At 48.6% G+C, this 26,171-nt stretch overlaps 1 protein-coding gene and 1 long non-coding RNA gene across 3 annotated transcripts in view; both read left to right on the top strand.

The window, feature by feature from the left end:
* On the top strand, positions 1-25,116 carry LOC149128408 (uncharacterized). The gene is made up of 3 exons (XR_016231423.1): positions 1-63; positions 308-393; positions 24,769-25,116. It is a non-coding gene; the product is annotated as an uncharacterized LOC149128408 (long non-coding RNA).
* The window catches only part of SWAP70 (switching B cell complex subunit SWAP70), a 130,518-nt gene that overhangs the window by 1,691 nt on the left and 102,656 nt on the right, over positions 1-26,171 (top strand). The window lies entirely within an intron of this gene.

Here is a 26,171-nt window from a genome sequence, read left to right as displayed (position 1 = left end):
AGATTGATGGGTCAGGTGAGAAGAAGGTGCGTCTGAGCAAGAACCTGAGGGAGAAGGGTGCAGGTACCGGGGGGAGGACCTCGGGGCAGAAGCCAGCCGGGCTGGTCTGAGATGACGAGGGGCAGTCTGCTTGGAGATGTGGGAGCAGGGCGCTGGGTGAGGGAAGTGAGCTCGGATCACAGAGGCACGGGTTGCATGGAACAGAGGTTGGAAGGCTTCTGTAAAGCACCGGAGAGTAAACATGTAAAGCTTTGCAGGATGTACATGGCCTCGGTCATATATTTTTTTCCTTCTTTTTTTATTGTAGAACAGCACTGTGAAAGTGCAAAAGGCTTCTCTCCTCTGGCAGCACAGGAATTTGACCTCCCCTGGCACCTCTTGGCCATTGTAAAGGTTTCTACTTTCTTTTCTTATCTTTTTTTTTTTTTTTTAAGATTTAATTAAGAGCCAGGCCGTGGTGTAGTAGGCTAAGCCTCTGGCTGTAATGCTGGCATCCCATGTGGGTGTTCCAGCTGCTCCTCTTCCGATCCAGCTCTCTGCTATGGCCTGGGAAAGCAGTGGAAGATGGCCCAAGTGCTTGGGCCCCTGCACCTGTGTGGGAGACCTGGAAGAAGCTCCTGGCTCCTGTCTTCAGATCACCCTAGTTCTGGCTATTACCATCTGTTGGTTCACTCCACAAATAGCCGCAATGGAGCCAGGAACCAGGAGCTTCTTCTGGGTCTCCCACACAGGTGCAGGGTCTCAAGCACTTGGGCCATCTTCTACTCCTTTCCCAGGCCAAAAGCAAAGAGCTGGATCAGAAGAGGAGTAGACAGGACTTGAACTAGTGCTCATATGGGATGCTGGCGCTGCAGGCAGCAGCTTTACTTGCTATGCAACAGCGCCGGCCCCTTGATCTCTACTTTGAGTTGAGAAGAATTGGAGAATTCTGAGCAAAGGAGTGATAAAACCTGTCTCAACATTTTAAAAATTCAGGGGTGGGCATTTGGCACAGCAGATAAGATCCCATATCAACGTGCCTGGGCTTCTGTCCTGTCTGCTTCTGAGTCCAGCTTCTTGCTAATGTGTGCCCTGGGAGGCAGTAGGTGGTGGCTCAAGTGATTGGGTCCCTAACAAGTAGTCGAATTCTGGTCTCCTAGCTGTGGCCTGGCCAAGCCCTGGCTGTTACGGGCATTTGGGGGAGTGAACCAGGGGACGCAAGATCTCTCTCTGATTCTGTCTCTTATGCCTTTCAAATAAAACAAACAAATAAATGAATGAATGAAAATCAGGAAAAGGATCTTTCAGCTGTTGTACTGAACGGGAGCAGGGTAACCTGGAGGAAGCTGGGACCAGAGTCACCAGAGTTTAAGTAATGAGCCGCAAACCATCCAATACATTAGAGGCTTCGACAACAGACTTTGTATTACTCACGGTTTACTTGGGTCAGGAATTGGGAGCCAGCACAGCAGGCTGTGTGTCTGTGGCCCGCAATTTCTGCTGGGCCTGCAATGTCAACACGGTTTCTGTGTTCATGCATGTGGTCCCTTGGCCAGGCCAGCTGAGACACGTGGGGTTGGTTGCAACAGCTGGGCTGTGGCTGTCACTGCGGCTTGGATCACTCATTCACCTCTAGGTGGTTTCATAGCCTCTGTCTTTTCATGTGGCCCCTCCAGCAGAGCTGGAGACTTCAGACATGGCAGCTCAGCCCCTCAGCCTCTCCAGAGTGCAAGTGCTAGCTGCTGGGCCCCCTTCTACTTCTTCTTCTTCTTCCCCCCCACTTTTTTTTTTTTTTAAATATTTTATTTATGGGGCTGGCACTGTAGCGTAGTGGGTAAAGCTGCTGCCTGCAGTGCCGGCACACCATATGGGCGCCAGTTCGAGTCCTGGCTGCTCCACTTCCGATCCAACTCTCTGCTAATGGCTTGGGAAAGCAGCAGAAGATGGTTCAAGTCCTTGGGCCCCTGCACTCGTGAGGGAGACTGGAAGAAGCTCCTGGCTCCGGACCCATGTAGCTGTGGCCATTTGGGGAGTGAACCAGCAGATGAAAGACCTCTCTCTCTCTCTCTGTAACTCTGCCTTTCAAATAAAGAAATCATTTTAAAAATAAAGATTTTATTTATTTGAGAAACAGAGTTACAGAGACAGAGCGAGAGAGAGAAAGAGGTCTTCCATCCACTGGTTCACTTCCCATATGGCCACAACAGCTGGAGCTGGGCCAATCAGGAGCGAGGATCCAGAGCTTCTTCCAGGTCTCCTACACAGGTGCAGGGGCCCAAGCACTTAGATCATTCTTCACTGCTTTCTCAGGCCATTAACAGGGAGCTAGACTTGGAACATGTGCTCTGATGTGGGATGCCGGTGTTGTAAGCAGAGGCTTAACTCCCTGTGCCACAAACCCGGCCCTGATTTGAGTATTTTTTATTTCAAGGATTTCTTTCTTTCTTTTTCTTTTTTTTGACAGGCAGAGTGGACAGTGAGAGAGAGTGAGAGAGAGAGAGAGAGGTCTTCCTTTTGCCGTTGGTTCAGCCTCCAATGGCCACCGCGGCCGGCGCGCTGCGGCCAGTGCATCGCGCTGATCCCAAGCCAGCCCTTTTTCAAGGATTTCTAATTGGTTCTTTCTCTTGTTTCATTTCTGCTTAATAATTTCCTTTTAAGTTGGAAGGTATATATTAATTTCTGGACATTTTTAACATATTCTAAAGTCTTTTTATAAACTTCAGAGGAAATTTCTAAAAATTTCTGGATTTACTATTAATTTCACCGGCTGTCTTCTTAGCCAGTAGGATCTTTCTGTTTTATAATTGTGGTTCAAAACTTTTTTTTTTTGCACGAGGAAGTATTTGTTTTGGTTCTATTTCTCTCTCTTTCTCTTTAATTTTTATTTGAGAGGCAGAGAGCCAAAGAGAAGAGAGCTCTTCCATTCATTGGTTCGCTCCCCCAGGCTGTACCTGTCAGGATTGGGCTGAGCTGAAGCCGGAAGCCTGGTACCCAGCCCTGGTCTCCTGTGACGGGTGGCAGAGACCCAGCTACTTGAGCCCCCACTGCTGCCTCCCGGGGTGCCGGTTAGCAGGCAGCTGGCCCCGGAGCAGAGGTGGGTGTGGAACCCAGGCACTCTGAAATGGGACGTGGGCCAAACGCCTGCCCCATGGTTTCTCTCCCTTTCTCACGTTGCCCTCATTCCTTCCCCGGATGCTTTAACCTGGCCTTTGGAGCCCTAACCTAGAGTCAGGATTCAGGGTCATGACTGCCTACCCTTGAATGTTAATGAGGTGGTGGGTGCAGGTGCGGGGCCACCAGCTGGCTTGATGGGGGTGGGGTGGGGGGGTGGGGGGGGGTGTCGGTGCTCTCTGCTCCTCGCCTCCCCGGGCCTTGAGAAAGTTAGTTCACGGCTGACAGCTCTCGCTCTCACTGTCTCTTCACAGGCCCTGGAGCCCTCCTAGGAGCTCTCTCCCTGTGGGGAGGGCTCCACCCCAGCCAAGGTCCCACCTGCAGGTCGGTGAGCCTGAGGTTTCAGCCCCACCCTTCTTACCGAGTTTTTGGCCTATTTCTGGCTCCTGGCATGTGTAAGAGTCTAGCAGTGTGCTTTTAAAAAGTCCTTTTTGTGTTTTAAATGTCATGGCTATTTGTATGCACGAGGGGGTTTTTGAGACACAAGCTCACTTCCTTGTGTTGACTTCAACCTCCTCACACCTGGTTTCTGTCCCTCACCCCTCTGCTAAATCCACTAAGTCAGGGTTACTGGTGATCTCTACAATGTCAAATCCAGTGGACAACTCTCTGGCCTAATCCTACTTGGCTCTCTGTCAGTTATTTATTTATTTTTTTAATTTAAAACATTATTTACTTTTATTTTATTTGAAGGGTGGAGAGACAGACAGACAGACAGACACACACACACAGAGAGAATGAGAGATCTTCCATACACTGGTTTACCCTCCAAATACCTGCTACAGCCAAAGCTAGACCAGGCCAAAGGCAGGGGCCTGGACCTCGCTCCAGGTCTCCCACATGGGCGCCAGGGCTGCAGGTATGTGAGCTGTCACCTGCTCCCTCCCAGGGCATGCATTAGCAGGAAGCTGGATTGGGACTCAAATCAGGCATGCTGATATGGGATGCAGAGGTGGCTTAGCCACTAGGCCAAACGCTGGCCTCCGAGGTGTGCGTTTATTTGTATTTCTCTCAGTATCTTGTGACCCGAACCTGATGGGTTATGTGAGCTCAGATCTCACACTGAGACATGAGATTCTAGTTTCTCGCCGTTGGTTCTTTTTCTTCCTGTGGCCGGTCCTCTGGCAAGTTTTCTTGCTTTTCCTCAGGCTGGCAAGTCAAGTTCTTCTTTCCGCCTGTGGGGGGTAGATAGGATCTTTGTTCCAACTCCACTCCAGGTGTTGAGAAGGCTTTAGGCCTCATTTTCAGCTGCCACATCCACACTAAAATCCTATCCTTGGGGCCAGCGTTGTGGAGTAGTGGATGAAGCCACTGCCTGTGACACCAGTATCCCACATGGGTGCCGGTTTGTGTCCCAGCTGTTCTGCTTCCAAACCAGCTCCCTGCTAATGGCCTAAGAAAGGGGCAAAAGATGGCCCAAGAGCTTGGGCCCCTGCCACCCACATGGGAGACCTGGAAGAAGCTCCTGGCTCCTGGCATCAGCCTGACCCAGCCCCAGCCATCTAGGGAGTGAACTAGTGGATGGAGGATCTCTCCCTTTCTCTCTCTAACTCTAACTTTAAAGTAAATAAATAAATCTTAAAAAGAAATTCTATCCTTGGGGCAGGTGTTGTGGTACAGCTGGTTAAGCCACTGCTTGTGACTCCAGCATCTCCTATCGGAGCACTGGTTCAAGTCCTGGCTACTCCGCTTCCAATCCAGCTGCAGGCTAAATGCCTGTAAAGGCAGCATGAGGCCATCCAAGTGCTCGGGTCCCTGCCACGCATGTGGGAGACCCGGGTGTAGTTCTTGGCTCCTACCTTTGGCCTGGCCCAGCTGTGGCTGTTGTGATCATTTGGGGAGTGAAGCAGTGGATGAAAGATCTCTATCTCTCCATCTCTGTCTGTCACTGTACCTTTCAAAGAAAGAAAGAAATCTTAAAAAAAAAAAAAAAAAAAGGCAACGAATTTCCACCCTTAATCCCAGGTCCTATCTGTGTTTAGCTTCAGATTGTGTTTACCGTAGTAGCTTTGGGTTCCCTTTTGAATTTTGGTGCCTGGGAATTCCCCGATGTGTCTGAAGAAACAATTACCTGTGTTTCTATTTGTCTGTGTGAGAGGTGAGTCTGCTTCGGTTCAGTCAGCTTGTCTGCTTACAGAACACTATTTTGGAACTCAAAGCCTAGAACTGACATTTTTGACAAGGTTCTTTTGGGTCCTCATTCCTGGGTCAGTAAGTTTCACCCCCAAGATCTGGTGCAACTGAGTGAGCTACAGTGAGTTTTGGTTACTTGTAGCCATTCCTTAATACAGTGGGGTTGCAATTTCTGCCATTACACTTTTTATTCAGTGAGAGAAATGCATAGGAGAGTGAGGGCTCTATCTAAAAGGAGAGAGGAATCTGGATTCATACCGAGTACCAGGAGCCAGCCATGTGGAGGAGCATCTAGGCCAGGAAGCATGAGGCGGGTGGCCCAAAGGCCACACACCCAGGAGGCGCAGGGCCACACGGGCCCACACTGGCAAAAGGCCAGAAAATGAAAGGAAACAGGCTAAAAGGGCCGGGCACACCATATCCCAGGCTTTTAATCTACTTTTAAAGGGGAGTGGTTAATGAACCTGATTGGCAGGTGGGCGCACAGGTGTGGCCAGGTAGCGGCATGAGGTCATACAGGGGCACGGTGAAGGCGTGGTCTTCCAGTCACAAACCTGATGAAGTTTGAGTGCCCGAATATCCTGATCCAACACTTCCTGTTATCCTCCCTTAGCCACTCAATGCTTTTTAATTTTTTTTTAAAGATTTATTTATTTATTTGAAAGGCAGAGTTACAGAGGTAGAGACAGAGAGAGAGAGGTCTTTTATCCGCTGGTTCACTCTCCAGATGGCCACAACATCCAGAGCTATGCCAATCCGAAGCCAGGAGTCAGGAGCTTCTTCTGGGTCTCCCACGCTGGTGCAGGGAGGCAAGGACTTGGGCCATCTTCTACTGCTTTCCTAAGCCCTGGCAGAGAGCTGGATTGGAAGTGGAGAAGCTGGGTCTCAAACTGGCACCCATTTGGGATGCTTGCACTGCAGGCGGTGGCCCCATTCGCTATGCCACAGTGCTGGCCCCTGCTCCTCTTCTGATCCAGCTCTCTGCTATGGCCTGGGAAAGCAATAGAAGATGGCCCAAGTGCTTGGACCCTTGCACCCTGGAAGAAGCTCCTGGCTTCAGATCGGCCCAGCTCCGGCTGTTGTGGCCATTTTGGAGATGAGCCAACTAATGGAAGACCTTTCTCCCTGTCTCCTCCTCTCTCTGTTTATAGCTCTACCTCTCAAATAAATAAATAAAAATCTAAAAGCAAAAAAAAAAAAAAGTTCTGAGTTCTCATGGGTTCCCACCAGGTCACATATCCATTGGTGGTCACCAATGCTATGGACATCTCATGCTTGCATTGGCTGAAGCCCAAGAGACTTTTCTCCCTCAGACCCTGGGGTGGAGCCCTGACAGCAGCACGTGGAATGAGCAGGGGCAGGTGCAGGCTCTCCAGCAAGAAGTTGGGGGGCATTTATTCCAGAATGGTGAGAAGATGCCAGATAACATTCATTGCAAGTGACCACCATGGATGTGCTAAGGAGCAAACAAGGTAGTATCTGAGCGCAACTTTCAAACATAAATGATGATTATCACACGGGTCTATCTCCTTGTGACATTTCACTCTTTCTTTCCTTCTTCACCCTGAACAGCTAGAGGGCAAGCTCTCTTTTCTAGTCATCTCTGGGACATTCTTCCACTTCTAACTCAGCACCTAGAAAATACAAGGTACTCGCTTAATTAATGATTGTGAGACTTTTTTTTTTTTTTGACAGGCAGAGTTAGACAGAGAGAAAGGTCTTCCTTCCGTTGGTTCACCCCCCAAATGACCGCTACGGCCGGCGCTGCACTGATCCGAAGCCAGGAGCCAGGTGCTTCTTCCTGGTCTCCCACGCAAGTGCAGGCGCCCAAGCACTTGGGTCATCCTCCACTGACCTCCCGGGCCATAGCAGAGAGCTGGACTGGAAGAGGAGCAACTGGACTAGAACCCAGCGCCATATGGGATGCCGGCACCGCAGGCAGAGGATTAACCAAGTGAGCTACGGTGCCAGCCCCTGTGAGACATCTTTTAGGATCTAAAATTTGAAGTATCCCCCCAGTCCTGTTCATCCCCAGGCCACAATCTCAGGAGGCTCTGGAGGGCATTTCCCAGTTCTGGAGTCAGCCCTGAATTTTTTCACGGTGGCAGTGGGGTGGAATGAGATAAGTAAGTTCAGGAAAATGTAGCCTTGCATCGATTTGTTGAGTTGGCCGACCTAAGGCTATTCAGAGAAATGAAACCCTCTTGTTTGTTTATTTTGTCTCTGGTTTATTTTGCTCTTCCTGCACTAGGTAGGGGTTGGGGGTGGGCTTCAAGGAAGGGCAGATGGGTGAAATCACTTCCTAAAGGCACTGGCCAGCAAGGCAGGTACAGGGCTTCCATCTGCTCCCAGAGGCCCGAGCTTCCAGAAGTATTGAGTTTGTTGAAAGGAATTGGATTATCAGTTCTTCTTTTTTTTTTTTTTTTTTTTTTTTTAAGATTTATTTATTTACTTGAAAGTTAGAGTTACACACAGAGAGAGAAGGAGAGGCAGAGAGAGGGACAGAGAGGTCTTCTATCTGCTGGTTCACTCTCTAATTGGCCACAACAGCTGGAGCTGCACCGATCTGAAGCCAGGAGTCAGGAGTTTCTTCCTGGTCTCCCACGAAGGTGCAGGGGCCCAAGGATTTGTGCCATTTTCTGCTGCTTTCCCAAGCCACAGCAGAGAGCTGGATCGGAAGTGGAGCATTCGGGACTAGAACCAGTGCCTATATGGGATGCCGGCGCTGCAAGCACAGCTTTACCCACTACACCACAGTGCCCGGCCCTGGATTATCAGTTCTAGTGCATCTGCTGGGAGCCTGGCCCAGTGTGTCTGTTCTCCCTCATTTCCTTAGATGTTCTAATTGAACACAGGCCTGCACTGAGCGCTTAACAGAGGCAGAGGGAATGAAGGATGTAGGACATCTCTATTTATTTATTTATTTATTTATTTATTTGAAAGAGAAAGATCTTCCATCTGCTGGTTCACTTCCCAGATGACTGCAATGCCCAGGCTGGGCCAGGCTGAACCCAGGAGCCAGGAGCTTCTTTCAGGTCTCCCACAAGGTAACAGGGTCCCAGGCAGTTGGGCCATCTTTGGCTGCTTTTTCCAGGCCGTTAGCAGGGAGTTGGATTGGAAATGGAGCATCTGGGACACGAACTGGCACACCCATTTGGGATGTCAGCATTGCAGGTGGCAGCTTTACCCACTATGCCACAATTCTGGGCCCAGGACTTATTTTATTTATTTGAAAGGCAGAGTTATAGAGAGGCAGAGACAGAGAAAGATGTAGTCTATCCACTGGTTCACTCCCCAGATGGCTGCAATGGCTGGAGCTGAGCTGATCTGAAGCCAGGAGCTTCTTTCAGGTCTCCCATGTGGGTGCAGGGGCCCAAGGACTTGGACCATCCTCTGCTGCTTTCCCAGGCCACAGCAGAGAGCTGGATTGGAAGTGGAGCATCCGGGACTAGAACTGGGGCCCATATGGGATGCCAGCGCTTCAGGCTAAGGCTTTAACATGCTGCACCACAGTGGTGGCCCCCCAGGGCACCTCTTAAAGTAGTCCACGTGTGGCCTGGAGCTGCCTTTTTTTAAATTTATTTGAAAGGCAGAGTTATAGAGAGAGGGAGAGAGAGATCATTTACCTGCTGGTTCACTCCCCAAATGGCTGTAAAGGCCAGGGCTGATCCAGGCCAAAGCCAGGAGCCAGAAGCCAGGAAATCCATCCATGTCTCCCACATGGTAGCAGGGACCCAAGCACTTGGGTCATCTTCCTCTGCTTTCCCAGGCACATTAGCAGGGACCTGGATTGGAAGTAGAGCAGCTAGATCTTGTACCATCGCTCCAGTGTGAGTGTGGGATGCCAGCATTGCAAGTGGTGGCTTTACCTGCTACACCACAACACCAACCCCAATGTAGCCTTTCTTATGTTATAGCAATGATGTTCTAGGATCCTGGGCCCTTCCAGGACAGAAATATCAGAGCCATATTTTAAAATATTACTCATTTATTAGGGAGAGGGAGAAGGAGAGAGAGAGAGAGAGAGAGGGAGGGGGAGAGAGAGAGAGAGAGAGAGAAATCCCCTTTGTCGAGTCACTCCTAAATGCAAGCATTCAAGGTTGAGCCAAGTTCCAAGCCAGGAACAGGAACACAATCCATATCTTCCATAGGATGGCAGGAACCCAATTACACCAACACTGCTGCCTTCCTGGGTCTGCATCAGCCGGAAGCTGGAGTCAGGAGCCAGAGCCAGAACTCAAACCCTAGATAATTCTAAAGGGGTCCTGGGTGTCAACCTCTAGGCTAAATGCCTGCCCCTGAGTGAGGGGTATTTTTAGAGAAGGAAAGGAACGTAATTCCAAGTATTCTGATAAGGGACATAACACATAATCATATTGCAGAATCATTGTTTGAAACAACGTTTCTGCTTTTGTGGACCAAGGACAATTCTGGTGGGTGGGTGGGGGGAGTGAGAATTGCCCAAGGGCATTGTTAGCAGGCCAGGGGTCACCAAAGGCAAATCTGAGCTTGGGGCTCGGCAGCACTGGCCCTGGCACTTGGCAGGCTCTGCAGCACGAGCTGGCTGTGCTTCACAGGAACTCTGTTCACTGTCTTCACTTCCCATATGGTCTAAGCCACTCCAGACTCATTTCTGAAAGGATATGCCTTGACTTCCAGCTTCTGACCTTGCCTCCGCTTCCTGTCTCTGCCTCTGCCCAGCCGGCATCTTATCTCTCTTCCTGACGCTAGCTTCCTCTTTGGACCCCACTGATGCCCTTGCAGCTTCTTTGGGTGATGCTCCCCCTTCGTGCACCTGCTGTTTGGTCTCTGTCCCCCACGTGCAAGCACAGGTGCTTGACCAAGGGGCCTGCACCAACAGGGCCTTACAGAAAGAGCTTAGATTTTGGAGGCACACAGATGTGGGTTCCCATCCTAGCTTTTCCTGTATTTACAAGCTGAATTTGAGCAAACTGAACTTGAACCTCTCAGTTTCCTCAACTGCAAAAGGGGGGTAATTTCTCTTACTGGGCTTCTGGAAGGTAAGGGACTTGGGACAGGGAGCAGGCTGACCCTTTGTAAATGGTGGCTTTTAGGAAGAGTGATAGGCAGGCCAGAGCAGACACATTGCACAAAGGATACCCTCCCTCCTCACCGTGATAATATCTGACCGCCACCTGGAACGTTTACCCGATGCCAGAAAGCCCTGCCCAGCTGGGACCTCTACTTCCTCATTAGTAACCTGCTGTCATGTTTCTCAAAATTTGTACTCAGGAAGTTGTTCTGAAGGTCTAACCTAAGTTCCTCCTGCTACAGTGTGTCATAACACACTAATTTTTAAAATAACGCCAACACAGGCCAGTGAAAATGACCCGATTTTCCTATGAGTCAGAGGCATTCCCTTGCCTTGGGTGTAGTCTTCAAGAAATCGGTGCATCTCCATTGTGTGAGCACCACAGACCGGGAACTGGGCGGTGCTGGGCTGTGCCAGGGAGCTCTGGAGAGGGGTGCAGAGCCTCAGCTCCTCTCAGCGTGTGTCCTCTGGGGACCAGCAGCCAGTCCCTCTGTTAGTTTTCAGCAGCTAGTGATTGATGGACGTTGCCAGGTGGTGAAGCCTAGGAACACAGCACAGGAGTGTGGTGAGAGCAGTCACGCTGGGGTTCATCAGTCACCAGTCGCAGCTCGCCTTGTCAAGTCATCGAAATGAAAGCTGTGTGGTGGGTCTGGAGGGCAGAGGGGGCGAGCGAACGTTTGGGTCAGGGCTTAAAACACTTTGTTAAGGGGGCTAGTACTATGGCATGGTGGGTAGAGCTGCTGCCTGCAGCCCTGGAATCCAGTGTGGGAGCCAGTTTGGTCATGCTGTTCCGCTTCCAATCCAGCTCCCTGCTGGTGGCCTGGGAGGGCAGCGGAACATGGTCCGGGTGCTTGGGCCCCTGCACTCATGTCAGGGACCTGGAGGAGGTTCCTGGCTCCTGGCTTCGGATAGGCCCAGCTCTGGCTGTTGAGGCCATTTGGGGAATGAACCAGCAGATGGAGGTTCTCACTCTGTTTATCTGTAACTCTGCCTTTCAAATAAATAAGTAAAAAAAAACAAGCAAACAAAAAACTCAAAAAACCCACTTGTTAAGATTGTGTTCCACATCTGAGCACCTGGGTTCAATGCCTGGCTCTGGGGGCAGGAAAGTGTGGCCTTAGGGCACAGGGAGTTAAGCCACTAAATGTATTGCAGGTCTCCCCTGTCAGAGCAACTGTTGGAGTCCTGGCTGCTCTGCTGCCTACCTAGTTCCCTGCTAATGGGTCTGAGAAGGCAGAAGAGGGACTGAGTGCTTGGGTCCCTGCCATCCATGTGGGAGACCAGGATGGAGTTCCTGGTTGCTGGCTTTGGCCTGGCCCAGACCACTGCTGTGGCTTTTTGGGGAGTGAACCAGCAGATGGAAGATCTCTTTCTCTCTGTCTCTTCCTTTCTTTCTGTAACTCTGCCTTTAAAATAAGTAAATAAATTTAAGAAATCAGGTCAATTATAAATAGCCAAAGTATACATGTGTACAACCAACTGGAAAATCTGTCTTATGGTTGAGCCCTAAATTTATTTTAAACCAAAAATGAGTGCAAACAAATTTGCATCAATCAAGAGAGTTCTGAATGGTATAGATGATCCAAATAAAGCTTATAAAAGAGAAGAGCTTACAATAATAGATTGTGGTGAGGGGTTATAAATTGAGGAAGCAGGGGCCAGAGCTGTGGTGTAGTGGGTAAAACTGCCGCCCACAGTGCTGGCATCCCATATGGGCGCCAGTTCAGGACTCAAATGCTCCATTTCTGATCCAGCTCTCTGCTATGGCCTGGGAAAGGAGTAGAAGATGGCCCAAGTCCTTGGACCCCTGTACTTGTGTGGGAGACCCAGAAGAAGCTCCTGGCTCCTGCCTTGGATCGGCTGTTGCAGCCATCTGGGAGGTGAATCTCTGCCTCTGCCTCTCTGTATCTCTGCCTTTCAAATAAATAAATGTTTTAAAAAATTAAAGTATGAGATAGATTACTTAAATTTTTAAAAATATTTTTTAAAAAAGATTTATTTATTTGAAAGGCAGCGTGTGAGAGAGAGAGAGAGAGAGAGACCTTCCATCTGCTGGTTCATTCCCCAAATGGCCGTGACAGCCGAAGTTGAGCTTTTCAAAGCCAGGAGCCAGGAGCTTCTTTCAGATCTCCCACATAGGTGCAGGTCCACATACTTAGGTCATCCGCTGTTGCTTTCCCAGGCACATTAGCGGGGAGCTGGATCAGAAGTAGAGCAGCTGGGATTGAACTGGCACCCAATGGGATGCCAGCACCACAGGTGGCAGGTTTACCTGCTATGCCACAGTGCCAGCTTCTTAAATTTTTTATTAGAACAAAAATGACACAGTTGAATAAAAGTGATGCAAAGTAATGGCTTTAAAAAGAAAAATATGGGGCCGGCATTATGGCACAGGACACCTGCATCCCATATTAGAGCCTGGTTCAAGTTCCAGCTGTCCACTTCTGATCCAGCTCCCAGCTAATGGACCTGGGAAGGCAGCAGAAGATGGCCCAGTTACTTGGGGTCCAGCCACCGTGTCTTACCCAGGTTGGAGTTCCTGGATCCTGACTTTGGCCTGAGGAACCCTGCTTGTTGTGGCCATTTAGGGAGTGAACCAGTGGATGGAAGATCTCTCTCTCTCTTTTTTTTCCCTCTCTCTCGTTGTTTTGCCTTTCAAATAAATAGATACATCTTAAAAAAATTTTTTTTCGGACCTGTCACCTAAAAACAATGTCCTTTGATTCACTATCAAATTGGTTTGAACACTCAATGTCCAGAGTTTGGATTCTACTATACTTGTAGAAGAAATTTGGACTTGTTGAAGCAGATGCCTGGAGGAGGAACTTGTAACATTCAATAAGAGGTTTATTTAAAAAATATTTGAGGGCTCGGCATTGTGGCATAGCTGGTAATGCTGTTACCCATGATGCTGCCATCCCATGTAGACTTCAGTTTGTGTCTGGCTGCTCCACTTCTCATCCAGCTCCCTGATAATGGCCTGGGAAAAGCAGTGGAAAATGGCCCACGTGGGAGACCTAAATGAAACTCCTGGCTCCTGGCTTCGGCCCACCCAGCCCTGGCCTTTGTGGCTATCTGGGGAGTGAGACAGCAGATGGAAGATCTCTCTCTCTCTCTCTCTCTGTCTCAGTCTCTCCCTTTCCCTCTTCCTCTGTAACTCTGACCTTCCAAAATAAATAAATAATCTTCAAAAAATAATTGAAATGGTGCTGATGGGCCAATGGAGCCAATCAAAGGGGTTTCCTTCTGGCCATGTTGTGATTTTTTTGAGCATCAAAAAAAAAAAAAAAAAAAAAAAGAGTAATGAGGCAGGTGTTATGGCACAGTGGGTTACAAAGATGCTTGCTATGCCTGTATCCCATATCAGAGTGCCTGTTCGAGTCATGGCTCCTCTACATCTGATCTAGCATCCTGCTAATGCACTTGGGAGACAGTGGGTGATGACCCAAGTACTTGGGTCTCCGCCACCCACATGGAAGACCCAGATGGAGTTCTGGGCTCCTGGCTCCCACCTGGGCCAGCCTCAGCTATTGCAGGTATTTGGGTAGTGAATCAGCTTAAGTCCACAGAGAGCAGGGCCATACCTGCATGCTCACTGGTGGCTCCTTAGTGCCCAGCACAATGCGCGATAGGGACGAGATGCTCAGTATGTATTTGTGAAAGGAAGAACGGGAGGAGGGCATGGGATACCAAAGAGGGGAGTGAGAATGGAGAGACGATGCTTGCTGCCTTCCCCAGAATTAACACGAAGGACATTTTTTTTTTTTTTTGACAGGCAGAGTGGACAGGGAGAGAGAGAGACAGAGAGAAAGGTCTTCCTTTGTTCCGTTGGTTCACCCTCCAATGGCCGCCGCGGCCAACGCACTGCAACTGGCGCACCGTGCTGATCCGAAGCCAGGAGCCAGGTGCTTCTCCTGGTCTCCCATGGGGTGCAGGGCCCAAGCACTTGGGCCATCCTCCACTGCCTTCCCGGGCCACAGCAGAGAGCTGGACTGGAAAAGGGGCAACTGGGACAGAATCCAGCGCCCCGACCAGGACTAGAACCCAGAGTACCGGTGCCTCAGGCAGAAGATTAGCCTAATGAGCCGAGGCGCTGGCCACGAAGGACAGTTTGAAGGGAGAGTAGGGCTGAGATGGGGCTGGAGCTGGGAAACTTTGGGCTTCTCTGGCTGTGCTGGACTCAGTCCTTTCATGGGCTCTTTTCCATCCCCCTTCCCTTTTTTTTTTTAAATTTTTTTTGACAGGCAGAGTGGACAGTGAGAGAGAGAGACAGAGAGAAAGGTCTTCCTTTGCCGTTGGTTCACCCTCCAATGGCCGCCACGGCTGGCGCGCTGTGGCCAGCGCACCGCGCTGATCCGATGGCAGGAGCCAGGAGCCAGGTGCTTTTTCCTGGTCTCCCATGGGGTGCAGGGCCCAAGCACCTGGGCCATCCTCCACTGCACTCCCTGGCCACAGCAGAGAGCTGGCCTGGAAGAGGGGCAACCGGGACAGAATCTGGCGCCCCAACCGGGACTAGAACCCGGTGTGCCGGCGCCGCTAGGCGGAGGATTAGCCTAGTGAGCCGCGGCGCCGGCCCCCCTTCCCTTTTAAAAAGTTTACCCGGCAGAGAGACAGAGAGGGAGCTCCCACCTGCTGGTTCACTCCCCAGATGCCCACAGCTGACCAGCTGGAATAGAAGCTGGAAGCTGGGAACTCTATAAGGTGTCCCGTTTGGGCGGCAGAAACCTAAGCAGCTCAGCCATCACCTGCCTCCCAGGGTCTGCATTAGTCAAGAGGTAGGACCCAAACCCCAGGCACTGTGATGTGGGATGCAAGTGTCCGAACTGCTAAGCCCAGTGCCCAGCCCCTTCATGGGCTTCTCTCTCTCTCCCTTTCTCTCTCTCTTTAAAAGATTTTTATTTATTTATTCAAAGTCAGGGTTACAGACAGAGAGGGAGAGACAGAGAGACAGGGAGATCTTCTGTCTGCTGGTTCACTTCCCAGATGGTCACAACGGCTGGGGCTGGACCAGGCCAAAGCCAGGAGCTTCACCTGGGTCTCTCACATGAGTGGCAGGGGCCCAAGCACTTGAGCTATGACTTTCTATGTCCCAGGGTATATGGCTGTTAATAGGAAGCTGGATCAGAAGCAGAGTTGGGATTTGAACTCTGTAGGGAACAAGGGTGTCCCAAGCAGCATCTTCCCCACTGTGTACAACACCCATCCTCCAGGGCTCCTCTGTATGCCACCCCTTCACGGGTGGGGAACCCTGTCTCTGCCAAGGGCTGTTTGGCTATATATAACATCATTAGTGGGTCATACACAGTTAGCAACTTAAGAAGAGTGAGCCTTCTATATAGAGTGCGTGAATTTAAGTCCTACCTGTGGTTGCCTTGGCAGGGCCAGACCAAGATTCTGTGGGCCTTGTGTGGCCCACAGGCTGGCCATTCCCTACCCCAACCTAGAGTGTGATTTTCCCTGGGATTCTTCCCTAGACTCTTGTCTCATCGGAATTCCTGATCTCCCGGGCTGATGTCTGCTTCTCCACTTGCCTGTCATCCCTGACCTGCACGTCAGGCAGGAGCCCCAGGTCCCAACCTCGCCCTCCTCAGCCGGAGCCACATGAAGACCTCAGGCATTTCTTCAGGCTCAGCCTCCCATCTTGGGGTTTGATCTTAGGCTTGGCTTGGTCTCTCTAGTTTCTGTGCCATTGGTTTTACACCAGAACCCCCCTGCCCTCTGTCTAGTCTTGTCAGATTCCACTGCTACTTGAGGATCTGCCTGGCACCACCCCCCCCCAGTAACTTTTGTTATAGTAAAATACATACAACATGGAAATGATCATCTTAACCATTTTGAAGTCCACAGTCAGTGATATTAAATGCATTCCCAACACTGTCAAAACATCACTACCCTTCATAATTCTTGCTGTATTATAAAAAAATATCTCGGGGCTGGTGCTGTGGCTCAGTAGGTTAATCCTCCGCCTGTGGTGCCGGTGTCCCATACGGGTGCCGGTTCTGGTCCTGGCCGCTCCACTTCTGATCGAGTTCTCTGCTATGGCCTGGGAAAGCAGCAGAAGATGGCCCAAGTCCTTGGGCCCCTGCACCCACATGGGAGACCCGGAGGAAGCTCCTGGCTCCTGGCTTTGGATCGGCCCAGTTGTTGTAGCCATCTGGGGCATGAACCAGCAGATGGAAGACTTTTCTCTCTGTCTCTCCCTCTCACTGCCTGTAACCCCACCTCTCAAATAAATAATACATAAATTTTTTAAAAGATATATTTATTTATTTGGAATACAGAGTTACAGAGAGTGAGAGACAGAGGCAGAGAGAGAGAGAGAGGTCTTCCATCCACTGGTTTACTCTCCAAGTGGCCACAATGGCTGGAGCTATGCCGATTCGAAGCCAGGAGCCAGAGGCTTCTTCCAGATCTCCCACGTGGGTGCAGAGGCTCAAGGACTTGGGCCATCCTCTACTGCTTTCCCATGCCATAGCAGAGAGCTGAATTGCAAGTGGAGTAGCCAGGATTCGAACTGGCACCCATATGGGATACCAGTGCTGCAGGTGGCAGCAGCTTTACCCACTTTGCCACAGCGCTAGCTTCTAATACATAAAATCTTAAAAAAAACAAAAACTAAATCTCTATGCCCCTTACACAATAATTCTCCTTTCCCCTTCTCCCATAGCCCTTAGCATCCACAATTCTACTTTCCATGTCTGTGGTTCAGACTGTTCTAAATACTTCATATGAATGGAATAATGTAGTTTTTGTCTTTTTGTAGCTGCTTTATTTCACTTAGCAAAATGTGCCCAAGTTTCATTCATGTTGCAGCATGTGTCAGTTTACCTTCCTTTCTATGGTAGGATAATATTCCATTGTGCATGTAGACCCCAGTTTGCTTGACCAATCATCCGCTGATGGGCACTTGCATTACTTCCAATTTTTAGCTATTGTGGATAATGCTGTTATGAAATGAGCATACACATGTCTCTTTGAGACCTTGTTTTCAATCTTTTGGAAAGTGGAACTGCTGGATCAAATGGCAATTCTATTTATAACTTTTTTTTACTGTATTTTCTACAGTAGCTGTATCATTTTCCATTCCTATAAACACTGCACAGTTTCCAGTGTCTTCATATTTTTGCCAAAGCTTGTTATGTTCTTTTTTTTTTTTTTGATAGTAGTCATCCTAAGAGGGTGTGAGATGCTATCTCATTGTAGCTTAATGTTGAGCAGCTTTTCACATGGGGACATTTTGACTCTTTGGAGAAACACCTATTCAAATCTCTTGTCAAGCTTTGAATTGGTTGTTTTTTGTTATTGAGATTTAGGAGTTCTATATATATTTTGGGTATAATCAAATATTTGACTTGCAAATATTTTTTTCCCATTCTCTGGGTTGCCTTTTCAATCTGTTGACCTTGTCTTTTGATGCGCAAAATTTGAAGATTTTCATGATGTTGATTTGTCTACTTTTTTTTCTTGTTGTTGCTTGTGTTTGGTGTCTTAGCCAAGAAACTATTGCCAAGTCTAATGTTGTGAAGTTTTTGTCCTCTGTTTTCTTCTAAGATTTTTGTAGTTTTAGGTCTTAGGTTTGAATCTTTGATCTGTTTTGACAGTGATAGGTAAAGGGTTAACTTCATACTTCTGCAAATATCCTGTTTTTCTACCACTATGAGGTGATAAAACTATCCTTTCCCAATTGAATAGTCTTGGCACCCTTGCCAAAAAATCATTTGATCAAGAATGCAAAGGCTGGTGCTGTGGCATAGCAGGTAAAGCTGCTGCCTGCAGTGTCAGCATCCCATATGGGCACCAGTTCGAGTCCTGGCTGCTCCACTTCTAATCTGGTTCTCTGCTATGGCCTGGGAAAACAGTAGAAGATGGCCCAAGTCCTTAGGCCCCTGAACCCAAGTGGGAGACCCAGAAGAAGCTCCTGGCTCTTGGCTGCAGATTGGCTCAGCTCTGGCCATTGCGGCCATCTGGGGAGTGAACCAGCTGGTTCTGCACTATTTTCTTTTTTCATTGCTTTATTTGAAAGGCAGAGAGACAGAGGGAGAGAGATTTTCCATTCATTGGTTCCCTGTCCAAAGCCTGCAATACCAAGGGCTGAGCTAGTCCAATGCTAGAAGCCTAGAACCTCATCTGGTTCTCCCATATGGATGATACGGGCCCAGGTACTTGAACTATCCGCTGTTGTCTTCCAAGATGCATCAGCAGGAAGCTGGATCAGAAGTGGATTAACTAGGCCTCCAAACAGCACTCTAATATGGGATGTGACCATGATATGGGACGTGAGCATTGCAAACAGTGGCTTAACCCACTGTACCACAATGCCAGCCCCAATTCCTAAGTATTTTATTTTATTAAAACTATTGTAAATGAGATTGCTTTCTTGATTTCCTTTTCAGATTATTCAATGTTAGTGTATGGAAATCCAACTGATTTTGTGTGTTGACTTTGTACCTTGCAACTTTGCTGGATTCATTTATTAGTTACAAAAGGACGTTTTGTGGAATCTTTAGGGTCTTTTACATACCTCTTCCAGTCCAGCTCTCTTCCGTGGCCCAGAAAGACTGTGGAGGATGGCCCAAGTGCTTGCGCCCTGCACCCACATGGGAAACCAGGAGAAGCACCTGGCTCCTGGCTTCAGATCATCACGGTGCCCCAGTTGCAGCGCTTTGGCCTTGGTGGCCATTGGTTGGTGAACCAATGGAAAAAAGGAAGACCTTTCTCTCTGTCTCTCTCTCTCACTGTCTACTCTGCCTGTCAAAAATAATAATAAAAAAAAATTTAAATAAAAGAGCATGTCATCTGTAAACAGAAGTCATTTTAATTCTTCCTTTCCAATTTGAATGTATTTTATTTCTTTTTCTTTTTCTTGCCTGATTATTCTAACTAGGACTTCTAGTACTACACTGAGTAGATGTGGTGAGAGGGGCCAGCCTTGCCTTTTTCGTGATCTTACACGAAAAATGTTCAGTTTTTCATTATCGAGGATGATGTTTGCTGTGGGTTTGCTGGTTTTGGATTCAGTTTTTCCCAAAAATAACTCACTTGGACTACCTTTCTGACTGCATAGACCAAAGAATCCAAGTCAAACAACATTCTGTGTTCTTTCTTCTTCTTCATCTTCCACAGGCTCCTTTCCCCTTCTTTTTGGCCTCTGTACTTCTGCATATGATTCTACCTCTTTCTAGAATATCCCTCTTCCCCTCTATTCTCTCTGTGAACTTTTGCTCATTTTCAAGACCCAACCCCCGCCTCCCATAAGCCTCTTCTCACTCTGTCCCTGTCCTCAATGGATCAGGCTGATGTGGGTTTCCATGCATTCACTGTGGCAGTGAGTCTGACCTTGGTCCCAGCAGATTATAATTAAATTGAGATTTTTACATAAAATGCTGGGCTCAGGGTGACTATAATTTATTGTATGTTTCAAAATAGCTAGAGGAGAGGGTTTTGAATGTTCCCAACACAAAGCACTGATAAATGTTTGAGGTGTTGATTGTGCTAATTACCCTCTTTTGATTATTACACATCAAACACTTGCATCAAAAACCACCTTGTACCCCATAAATATGTAAAATTACTATATGTCCATTTTATTTTATTTTTTAAAGATATATTTATTTAAAAAGCAGAGTCACAGAGAGAGGGAGAGAGAGAGATCTCTATTTCCCAATATACTCCTCAAATGGCCGCAATGGCCAGAGATAGGCCAGGCTGAAGCTAGGAGCCAGGAACTTCTCTCAGGTCTCCCACATGGGTGTAAGGGCTACAGCACCTGGGCCATCTTCCACTGCTTTTCCAGACCATTAGCAGGGAGCTGGATTGGAAGTGGAGCAGTGGGACTTGAACTGGTACCCACATGTGATGTTGGTGTCGCAGGTGACAGCTTAACCTGCTATGCCATGGTGCCTGCCCCTTATATGTCAGAATCAAAAATGCTAGGCTTGGCCTAAAATCCAGCAAGCGATGTCTGAGAAGACTTTCAGAGTTAGCCCTGCCATACAGTTATTATAATTAAAAGACCAGTGTTTGCTGCTTATCTGCCTTGAACAAGGCACTGAGCCCCAAGGCCTTAGAGGCCTCTGTCCTTATTAGCGTCAGAACTCTATTATTATGCTCCCTTTCTTGGTTGTCACTGTTGCCCCTCCCACTTGGATGGGCTACAGCTGTTATTATCTTCTTCATTCCTCATAATAGCCTGGGAGACAGAGAGGCATGTTGTTTTCACCAGTTGAGTAGCTTGCAATCTTCTGTGGCTCAGAGGGCATGGGGCAGCCCTGACTCCCTAAGGTTATGCTTAAATCCCCAGATTATCACATGGAATTTCCCACGGAACCAGAAGCTTCTCCTCCCCAGGAAGTCACGAAGATGCTGGCAGGTGCTGTTAAGCCCAGTGGCCAGACTGGACACCACCCCCACATCTGCCAACTTCAGTGACAAACGTTCAGCCTTTCTGCTTCCGGCTGCCAGATTGCACTCACTGATTACAGGGTGTTTCAGACCTTGGGGGAAGATAAGAGCTCTAGAGAGTGGGCAGGCCTGGTGCTCCTGGCTCCTGGGGCTCACATGCTGCCTCCCCAGTTTCTCCTCTCATCCCCATGTCCTCACACTCCAGGCTTACAGTCCTCCACCTGGGTTTCTTGACTAAACCATCTTTGTGTTAGTTCACTTTGTGTTACTACAATGCAGTAGCTAACACAGGCTACCTGGTAAGGAAAAAGAGGTTTATTTTGGCTTACAACTGTGGAAACACAAAGTCTAGGGGCCTCATCATGTAATAGCATTTTCGCTGGCAGTCCCGAGGTGGGGCCAAGGCAGGGAGTCCTCGTGTGTATGTGTATCTGTTTTCTCTCCCTCTCTCCCTCTCTCTCTATTTACCTAGAAACCTTTTATTTAAGGCATACAAACTTCATGCATTTCATATATACAAATTTAGGAACAAAGTGATTCTTCCCACCTGCTCTCCCACTCTTCTTCCTCCTCCCTCTCCTATTTCCATTCTTATTTTTTTTTTACTAAGATTCATTTTCAATTAACTTTATATACATAAGATTAACTCTACACTAAGTAAAGAGTTCAACAAATAGTATGAAAAAAAAAAACACCTGTTCGTCAATAGTCGAGACAAGGGCTGTTCAAAGTCATTGCATCTCAAAGTGTCAATTTCATTCCTATAGATTACTTTTTAGGTGCTCTATTTATTACCACAAATCAGGGAGAAAATATGATATCTGTCTTTTTGAGACTGGCTTATTTCACTAAGTACAACGTTTTCCAGTTGCATCCATTTTGCTGTAAATGGCAGGATTTCTTTTCTTTTCTTTTCTTTTCTTTTCTTTTCTTTTCTTTTCTTTTCTTTTCTTTTCTTTTCTTTTGTGTCAGGAGTGGGGATTTCTTTTCCTTCCTTCCTTCCTTCCTTCCTTCCTTCCTTCCTTCCTTCCTTCCTTCTTCTTCTTTTCAAAGATTTACTTATTTGAAAGAGTTACAGAGAGAGGTAGAGACAGAAAGAGAGGTCTTCTACCCACTGGTTTACTCCTCAGATGGCTGCAACGGCCAGAACTGCGCCTGATCTGAAGCCAGGAGCTTCCTCCAGGTGTCCCACATGGATGCAGAGGCCCAAGGACTTGGGCCATCTTCTACTGCTTTCCATAGCAGAGAGCTGGATTGGAAGAGGAGCAGCTGGGACTAGAACCGGTGCCCATATGGGACGCTGGCACTTCAGGCCAGGGTGTTAACCTGCTGCGCCACAGCACTGGCCCCCTTCTTTCTCTCTCTCTCTCTTTTTTTATTTGACAGGCAAAGTTAGACATTGAGAGAGAGAGACAGAGAGAAAGGTCTTCCTTCCATTGGTTCACCCCCTAAATGGCTGCCACAGCTGGCATGCTGTGCCAATCCAAAGCCAGGAGCCAGGTGCTTCTCCTGGTCTTCCATGTGGGTGCAGGGCCCAAGCACCTGGGCCATCCTCCACTGCCTTCCCGGGCCACAGCAGAGAGCTGTACATGAAGAGGAGCAACCGGGACTAGAACCCAGCATCCACATGGGATGTTGGCGCCGCAGGTGGAGGATTAACCAAGTAAGCCACGGCGCTACCCACCTCCCCTTCTCTTTTTTTTAGTCACTGGGTAGCATTCCATGGTGTATATATACCATAATTTCTTGGCCCAGTCTTCAGTTGATGGACATTTGGGTTGATTCCATATCTTAGCTATTGTGAATTGAGCAGCATCTCCCTCTTATAAGCCACCAGGATGCAATCATGGGAGCTCCAGCCTAAGGACCTTATCTAACCCTGATCATATCCCAAAGGCTCACCTTTCAACACCCCAGATGGGTTATGTTCCACCCTCTTGACACCCCACAATGGAGATTAAATTCTAACACATGAAGGCTTGGAAGACCCTCAAATTAGATTCAACCCACAGCAGCCCTCCTGTCAGGTTGTTCTTGCTGTCTAGAAGGCTCTGGCTCCTTTGTTTTGCCCTGTTGACTGCAACTCTTCCTCTGGGACTCAGACTCACGGTCAATTCCTCATTCAAAGACTTCCGTATTTCCAACGGACAGCATGTTCACCTGTATGCACTCCCCTACCAATCCCTACCTTAGAGCACTTGGCAAGAAAAGGCAGGCTGATCTGGAATGCAGTCCAGGGGGAGGGAATACCAATTTTTTGGAACACTTAGCAAGCCAGAAATGAGCGTCTGCCATGGCTAAGCCAGCCCCACATCAAAGAACACTGTCCACGTAGCCAAAACCGATTTAAAACTATTTTATGTCCTCTACTTGTGCCTTTGGAGCACTCTGAATGTACGCGGTCTCCTGTGGGACTTCTCAGAATCCCCATTTTACCCCTTTCTCATCCACCGCCTTTACCTCCCATAGCTGCTTTTTCTGTTTTCCGACTGCTTTTCTCCCCCCAAAACTCTGCATTGTGGTTTTCTTCCCTCTTCCTTTCTTCCTAATTCTTCATTACAAAAAAACAAAACCAAAACCAAAACCAACCAAACAAAAACAGCTCAGGAACTGGTCTGAGGAGGGAGGCCCCTCCTGAGAGGAAGGTCGGGGGGAGAATCTGCGGAGGCCAAGGCAGCTCCTTCCCTGGTGGGCGGGAGAAAGAAGCATCGTTGTGGGAACATGGTCTTGTCACTGCTGCTCACAATGCTCTATAACCACCCACCCCAAAATAGTGGCACCAGAAAACCACTATTTTGTTGTGCTCAAGACTTGGACCACAAGTTTGGGCAGGGCACAGTGGGAAGGGGCTTGTTTTTCTTCTGAGCCTCAGCTGACTTGGTTTAAATGGCTGGAGGAAGTGGGGCAGCTTGACTGGGGTCGTGTGTCTGGACTTAGCTCTTCTCCACATAGTATCTATTGGGACCAGGCTGTCTAAGATGGCTCCTTTATTCATGTGTCTACTCTCTGGGCTGGGCCAGGCTGGTTGGAACAGTGGAGAGCTGCCAGCATGGCTGTCTCTCTCCACATATCCTGTCCATATAGAATGGCAGCAAGATTCCCAGAGGGAATAACCCAAGAGCAAGAGTTCAAAGGATGGCTTTTTTATGACCTAGCCTCAGAAGTCCCAGGCTATTAGTTGTGCCCCAGCTTATTGATTACACAAGTCACCATATCACACAAGTTCAGCCCGTATCCAAGAGGAGGGGAAATACAGTGTTTGCAGACACTGAGAGAGAAGTGTCATCTGGAGGTTAAGTTGAGCCTTGAGAACCAGGAGGGTTTCCTTTTTGTCGATACTTAGGATGAGCTGAATTGGCGTGAGCAAAACCCATGTGTTTATGCTGACTGGTGCACTTGGACTGCAGTTGGGGAAGATAAAGGATAGAAACTGGATTCTGGGATGGTAAGAAAACTGACAAATGGTGATTAGAATCAAGTTCCCATGGCTGTCATGGCGAAGGGCTGATGTAGGTTTGCTACTGTCTTTTTTTTTTTTTAAAGGTTTATTTGAAATTCAGAGTTACACAGAGTGAGAAGGAAAGGCAGAGAGAGAGAGAGAGAGAGAGAGAGAGAGAGAGGTCTTCTATCCGCTGGTTCACCAACAACCAGAGTTGTGCTGATCTGAAGCCAGGAGCTTCTTCTGAGTCCCAGTGCAGGAGTCCAAGGACTTGGGTCATCCTCTACTGCCCTCCCAGGCCATAGCAGAGAGCTGGATCGGAAGTGGAGCAGCTGGGACTAGAACTAGTGCCCATGTGGGATGCCGGCACTACACGTAGGAGCTTTATCTGCTACGCCATAGCGCTGGCCCTCACTTCTGTCTTTTCCCTTCAACTGGGCCATCTTTCCCTCTGCTCCTCCAGTTTCCCCCCTTTTTAAAAATTAAAGTTGATGGGGCTGGCGCTGTGGCACTGTGGGTTAATGCCCTGGCCTGAAGTGCCAGCATCCCATAGGTGCCAGTCCGAGACCCAGCTGCTCCACTTCTCTTCCAGCTCTCTGCTATGGCCTGAGGGAGCAGTAGAAGATGGGCCAAGTCCTTGGGCCCCTGCACCTGTGTGGGAGACCAGGAAGAAACTTCTGGCTCCTGGCTTCGGATCGTTGCAGCTCTGGCTATTACGGCCAATTGGAGAGTGAACCAGCAGATGGAAGACTTCTCTCTCTGCCTCTCCTCTCTCTGTGTAACTCTGATGTTCAAGTAAATAAATAAATGAATAAATCTTTTTAAAAAATTTTTTTAAATTAAAGTTTATTTACTTGAAAGGCAGAGACATGAAAGAGAGATTGAGATCGAGTCCATCCACTGGCTCATTCTGCAAATGCCTATAATAGCTGGGCTGAGTCAGGCCAAAGCTAAGAACTCCCTCCTGGTCTCCCACATGGGTGACAGAGACCCAAGGACTTGAACCATCATCTGTGTGCATTAGCAGGAAGCTGGCTGGAAAGCCAGATAGTGGAGACTTAAACCAGGCACTCCAATATGGGGTGTGGGCATCCCAAGAGGCAGCATAGAAGCAACTCCTTTTTCTGCACATTCCAAGTTTCCTTTCCTTTTTTTTTTTTTTAAATGACCATTTCCCTTTTAAATAAGGTATATACGTGTGCATTAAGGAACCTAAACCAAACTTTCACGGAAAACCACCTCGTTTGGAAAACTCTTAACATTTGTTCTTCTCTCTATATGATGGGGAGTTGCTCTGGGACTGGAGAGGAGAAGTGCTGTGCTTGGTGACATAATGCAACCAGAATCAGCCAGCAGCAGTTACCCAGGAAGAACCCTTCCAGAACATCTGGTGCAACCACGCTCCCTTTACATGTGGAGAATCTGAAGCCCAAAGAGCGCGCGTGATCATTGTCAACGGACACCCATTGGACAGCTACAACCAGGAGGACGCACTTCGAGGCTTGAATCAACTCTTTCCAGGGGTTCATCAGTTCCGGTTACTAAGATGGAGGGCCAGCCATGGGTCCTCCAGGATCTGCTACTATGCGAGCCCAGAGACTCCGGGCACCTAGCAGCACTGTGCTGGTCAAATCCTCCAGGATGTGAACCAACCCTCAAGAGCTGCGGATTAGAGAGAAAAGGTTGCCTGCCCCTCTGACTTTTTACCCTACTTTAAACCTCAGCTCTGTGTCTTGAAGCCCTACAGAGTAGGCACCCATAAGGTCTACCCGATTAACCAACCAACCTCCCTCGGGGGTCCTCACCTGCCTTCACCTTCCCTCAACACCCTTGCCTTGGGACTTCCCGGGTCAGGCCTGGCCTCCTCCCAAGGCAGCACCAGCGCACCCCCTTTCACTGTGGGCGCCGCCTGGGGCCGGAGAGCCGCTCTCCCATCTGCTGAGGAGAGCCGACCCGCCGACCCCACGCCTCCGCCCTGCCTCCCAGCGCCGAGGG

This window comes from Oryctolagus cuniculus, chromosome 1 (genome assembly GCF_051225735.1).
Source record: "Oryctolagus cuniculus isolate XC-2025 breed Fujian yellow rabbit chromosome 1, ASM5122573v1, whole genome shotgun sequence".
NCBI classification, from domain to species: domain Eukaryota; kingdom Metazoa; phylum Chordata; class Mammalia; order Lagomorpha; family Leporidae; genus Oryctolagus; species Oryctolagus cuniculus.
The sequence above is the reverse complement of the archived record's forward strand: the minus strand, read 5'-3'. Positions and strand labels throughout refer to the sequence as shown.